This window comes from Tyto alba, unplaced genomic scaffold (genome assembly GCF_018691265.1).
Source record: "Tyto alba isolate M040663 unplaced genomic scaffold, T.alba_DEE_v4.0 Super-Scaffold_18, whole genome shotgun sequence".
Classification (NCBI taxonomy): domain Eukaryota; kingdom Metazoa; phylum Chordata; class Aves; order Strigiformes; family Tytonidae; genus Tyto; species Tyto alba.
Genome location: NW_024881280.1, coordinates 4,715,634 through 4,721,633, shown reverse-complemented (window position 1 = coordinate 4,721,633; position 6,000 = coordinate 4,715,634).

Sequence of the window (6,000 nt, the reverse complement as noted above, 5' to 3'; positions counted from 1 at the left end):
AGTAAAATGGCCCAAAGGCAGCTTCTATAGACTGAGTATAAGGGTAGCTTAAAACTGCTCACGCTTATTTGTGAAGTTGGAATGATTCATCAGCTGAGATTTTGCAGTGATCATTCCTGTAGCAGATGTTATTCAATGTTTTCATTAATGGCTTAGATGATGGAATGAGAACATACTTATTAAATTTGCAGGTGGCATTAATCTGGGAGGGACTGCAGGCACATTTGATAAGATTAGAATTCAAAACGGTCTTGATAAGTTAAAGAAATAGTCTGAAAATAACAGGAGGCACTTCAATAGCGACAAGTACAAAGTAATATACTTAGGAAGGAATAATCAAATTCTTAAATAGAAGATGGAGGTGGCAGGATGGGTAGTGGGTCTGCTGGAAGAAAAGAGCTTATAATGCATGAAACATGCAGACTTCAGACCGTAGTTACATTTTGATGAAAAAAAAATCAAAGTCATATTGGGATGTATGAATATCATTTGGAAGACAAATGAAGTGAGACTACTTTGCTGGAGCTAGGCAGTGCTGCTCAGAGGTGGCTCGTGAGCCACACAGGCGTCCCTGTCACCAGAGAGGTGCTCTGCAGGAGAGCGGAGGGGGAGGTGGCTGGGGGGCAGCAATTCTCCCAGTCAGAGCACTTTAACCATTCGCTACATGCCTGGAAACATCCCAAGGTTAAACCTCCCCAGCAGCCGAAACTGAGCAAATTTGGGGCTGCCTTCCCACACCCATCACTCCTCCTGGCCCGTGCAGCCCGAGTGGCCAAAGTACCAGCCCTGCAAAAATAAGCATTTCCTTTGCAGGCTTTCACCAGCAGTTGAACTGGCTGGAAATGAACTCTTTTTTTTTTTTTTTTTTCTTTTTTCTTAACTTTCCAGGGGTCATATTTTGACCAGCTCAGCTCTCTGAACCCTCCGTACCCACCCAGCTGGGCTAGCAGTCCCACCAACCACTGGGTAACCGACTCTCAAAACGACTAATGTTTGCAAACCGTGTAGACGTTGCCATCACTAGGCAAAATGGCACGTTTTTTTTAATGAAGCCACATTTCACAATTCTCCTACACTTGAGCAGGGATCTTTGCCAGCTGCTCCTTGCTGCATAAGTCCAATTAGAAGCTTCTCTGCTTTTCCTCGGGGAGCCTGTGACCGGTGATACAGTGACAAAGTCTCCCTGAAACAAGCTTGTTTGTTTTCCTTCGCTGCTCGCTTCCATTTGCTAATAAACAGCCTACACACATATTTAGTCCCATCTAATCTTATGCTTCACTATAAGTGGAATTAAATTGGTTTCTCGCTTGTGTTATGGGAAAAAAAACAGATGCAGCCTACGTTATTTCTAAAACTCAAGGACCCATTGGAATTCAAGCTGGCTTTTATTGCTCTTCCTGTGTTCCACTCTCTGTTTTTTGGGGGAAAACCAGTAGTCTTTTTCTTTTCCCCCAGAGCAAACACCCTGGAGTGTGCCCAAGCCCAGCTACACCACCATTTGCTGGGTTTTGCCACAAGCAATAGTTTCTTCAGGAGACAATTTCAGGCACAACAGAGCAAATCTAGTCGTTCGCCCCCCTGAGAAGGAAGTCCCCACTCCCATGCCATGTCCCTGTTCCCCCCCTTTCTGCCCCAGCCCCAGAGACACGGCCCTGCCCAACTCATTGCTTGGTTTGAGCCCAGCTGCTGGGGGGCTGGAGCCGTCCGATGGCACTTTATCCTCAGGTTAGTTTGAGCAAAAGGCTCTTTTTGGTAGTCTGGTCCAGGGGGACAACTCCACAGCCTGTCCTGCCAACATGGCAGCAGTGGGGGCCCGTCATGGTGGGCTGAGAAAGCCCGGGGTACCGCACTGCCAAAAACAAGGCACTGCGGAAAAAGCGACGCGTGTGAGCTTAGGTCTCGTTAAACTCCCCCAAAACTCCTTTTAAAGGATAAAAGCAGGTAGACTTTAACTAATTCATTGTCATTCTCCTGACTGTCTCCTTGGAGAAACTGGCAGTCACTTGCACCAGGAGGTTTAGGTCAGCCCTAATGAGCTCACACGTCTGTAAAATAGGAATCCACTGTTTATGCTGGGTACATTGGGTGTATGTATGTGAGACTTAACAAATGCTCACAAAGCCAGTTCAAAACACTAATCTTTTAACTTAAGGTACACATTGCCTTAGACAGCTTAAAATGCCATGGTGACTGCTGTTTCTTATAACCCAGGCAAAGGCTCTCTTGTGTGCCTTGAGGATTTTTTTGCCAATTAAATGAAGATCTTTTACGACCAGAGGGGTCATTTCGCTGGGACAAGTCCACTTAATGGCGTGTTTGCAGGCAACATACAAACCCACCAAAAGGGAAAGGGAAAATAAGATTGCAAAATTGAATGTAGAGTCCTGGGCTTGGCACCTGTCCTTCTGTACCTTCTGTATGCACTCGGGCTCTCCTTCTCGACTCACCCTTGGGCTCTCCTTCTCGACTCACCCTTGGGCTCTCCTTCTCGACTCACCCTTGGGCTCTCCTTCTCGAATCACCCTTGGGCTCTCCTTCTCGACTCACCCTTGGGCTCTCCTTCTCGAATCACCCTTGGGCTCTCCTTCTCGACTCACCCTTGGGCTCTCCTTCTCGAATCACCCTTGGGTTCTCCTTCTCGAATCACCCTTGGGCTCTCCTTCTCGAATCACCCTTTGGCGAGAGCAGGAACGTCTTGCAGGAGTTGCCCTAAGCAGCAGCCTCAATGCTAGTGCTGTTGCTGGGCTCCTGCCTCTGAATCTGTACTCTCTCACGTTAAAACACCAAGTGGATGAACATTTTGTCCAATTATCCCTAACCTTGTTCTGCTCAGGATTGGCTGGAATTGGCCAAGACCTCCAGACAGGGACTTTTGTTGTTTCTTTTTTTTTTGTTGTTGTTTCTTTTTTTTTTTTTTTTTTTTTAACACTATCTTGCTGGCACTGAGTAGGCCTGCGACAGCCTTTCCGTGCAGTCCCCCCTCACCCCTACACCTAGTAAGGGAGGCACGTGGCTGTGGGTCTGACTGTACAGCCCCAGTGAGGCTGTGAGACCTTACTGGTATGTACCCACAGCCCGGCGCACAACGCGTCGCAGAGTCGGTGCCACCACAGCGTGGGCCTAGGCTGGGTGTACGCTGACATGCTGCTACCCAAAACCGTCAACGAAAATCTCTGCTGATTAGTAAAAATGACTCAGACGTGGTGTTTTGCCAGGTGAAGGTGTTTGGGTTGTTTGCTAGAGGTGATTCTGCTGAATAAGGAAGTGCGAGTCTGAACGGCGATAACAGCTTCGCCGTAATGAAGCACGTTTGAGGAAATGGATTTGTATAATTTCTGCACTAATGCACAAATAAAGAAACTCTCAGAAAGTCACCTTAGACAATATAAGGGTTAAAGAAATATGGGTGAACCTTGCAAGGGGCTTAGGTCCCTGACAACAAGCTCATGTGCTTCCACCAGCCTGTGCTGAAGTTACCGGGGCAAACAACTTTGGGTTTTAAAAGTCAAGAGTGTGAACATTGTGGTGGTTTTTATTTCCCCATACAAATTTTTTCTTAATAGAATGAGTGAGATTTGTCAGTTACGACCCTAGGAAAGCTGCCAAGCGTTAATTGGCTTCTACTTATTTTCAGTGTAATTTGGGAGTACATAGCCTTTGGAGATCCACTCCCAAACACAAGCTGGAACTCGCACTTGTGATAAGCAAGTTTGGGTTGAAATGATGAACATCTCATTCTTTCCCATATGTTCTTCCCACAAAGGTAGAGCTCTAGACTGCTAATTGCGCTCCCTCAAAATAGTTCCCAGTGTTTCCCATAAAGAAGGCTCTTATCTCCCTGATAGTGCTTTTTTTTTTTTTTTTTAAGCCATTTGTCTCCTGAGCTACCTGGTCCTACTCACTTCCCAGTGCCCCAGTGAAATGATATTTTACCCTTCTTTGGAAAAATATCATTGTAATTTTACAAGAAAGCATGGTGGACATTGGAGAAGAGTTGAAGGCACCTCTGCCCACATGGATGATCTGGGAAAGTGCAAAGCTGGGGCCTCGCTCTGCCCGGACCCCTGCAGATCTGACCACCCCATAGCTTTGTCCAACCTGTGTCTGGTCCAGGGGATGACCCACAGATTTGAAAAGAAAAAGCTGTTTTCCGCAGCCCTGCTGCCAGCTGATACGGGATTTAACTTCTCCTGGCTCTTTATGTGGGGAATAGAGGTATGGTGTTTAAGACCCAGGCCAGGTCTGCACCGGGTCAAGGGTAGGAGTGAGGGCTGGAGCTCATCCTGGATGACAGACATCTCCAGAGACTCAGCCTCTTGTGGTGAGGTTCCTCCAGTGGTAAAACTGGCCCTTTCTGGCTACGGATAGAAAAGTTCGGGAAGAGGGTGACTGGAAACATGGTCTAAAGCCTTATTTCAAGCCTGCCTTTTGTTATTATGGTTAATTTGTATTCAAAGCTTAATTTTGATGATTAGAAAGGAAAGCAACTTGTCACCATTTGTGCTGCTAATTTACTTCTTCTATCACTTAGGCTTAAAACGTTAGGCAGAAGCAGTACACCCCGCATCCTACCGTGGCCCTAGTCAAAATGGAAGTGGTTTGGATAGGCTGTTGCCACAGAGGGCAACCACAGCTTTGGTCCAAAGCTACACTGGATGGTTTCATTTACTGTTTCCACCTGCTACCTCGGCTGTGTCTGCACATCCCTGCAGCTGCGGACGCAGGGACACGCGGGGACAAGACCGTCTGCTTCACTTCAAAACAAAGAACCTGCCAGCATGAACTCCTGTCCCTTCCTCCCAAGCTGCTCCTCCTCAGACCTAGCCCTGAATTTGAATACCACTTTTAAGGTCCCCGTTTCCCTTCAGCCGTGCTGCTGAGTGCTGCTGTTCCTCCTTGCTCCCTGAGAGGAGGCTGCACCCCAGGAACGGCTGCACCAGAACTGGCCCGACTTTTGGCATGAAAGTGGCTGTCGGAGCGCCCAGAGACATGAAGAGGCCAGATGCAGGAAGCTTTCTATTTACCCTAATGGGACTGAAAACATGTTTAGTAGGTTGGCAAAATATACCGAGAACAGAAGTCAGCACGCTGGAAAATACGGCAGTTGGCAAAGGCATTCATGGCATTAAAAGTATATACGTAAAGGTGCCAAGCATTATATTTATACAGCTATCAGGCAGTGGAACATTTCCATCCTGCTAGATGGTCACCAAGGGCTTACTGTCCAAGGGAAAGGTCTTCTCAGGATCCAGCCAAGAGCTGCCAAGTGCTCTCGACTAAATGCCTCAATGTCCAAACCCCCGGCCAGGGCGGATGGCAGGCCAGCAGCTACCTCCTGGTGACATTAAAAACAAGCGGCCCTCCAGGCTGGTGGTGAAAGAGGCAGAAAAGACTAAAGAAGAAGCAACTCTTTGGTGTGGAAATCAGATCCAACCTCTCATCCAATGCCAAGCCCACCAACCAAGGGTTGAGGAATTTGGTTTTCACCCTGCTCTGTCAACCAGGGCAAACCTGCGTACACATTTTGTCTCTCTTTTCCACTTTCCCTTGTTTACACTGACTGAGCTCATATCATTTACACACCATTCTTTTGGTGAGCACCATGTGCTGAGCAAATGCTACAGCTACGGCGAGCTGCTGCCGGGTCGGACGCTCCCAGTCAGCAGGGAAAGAGGGAGCTGGCAAGCCTCAGCCACCGTTGCCCGACCTCAGCCTGATGCGAAGCAGAGACGTGGGACCCTGCAAATCCCGACACCTGGCCGTGGGCAGCAGGTTACAGCTCTCCCTCGCAAGGGGCTGGTGGAGCACCGTCACGCTGGGCCCCCGCCGCGGACCCTGCACACAGCGGGTTGGCAGGTTGGTGCTGCACGAGGCCAGCCCTGGACCCTGCTGCCCCTGAGCAGCCACCCGCTAACTCCCAGCTCCCTTACAAAGCGCTTTTCCCCTCTTTTGGTTCCTCCAGCATCAGAGATTCCTCCTGGGCAGGGTCCTGCAGGTGCC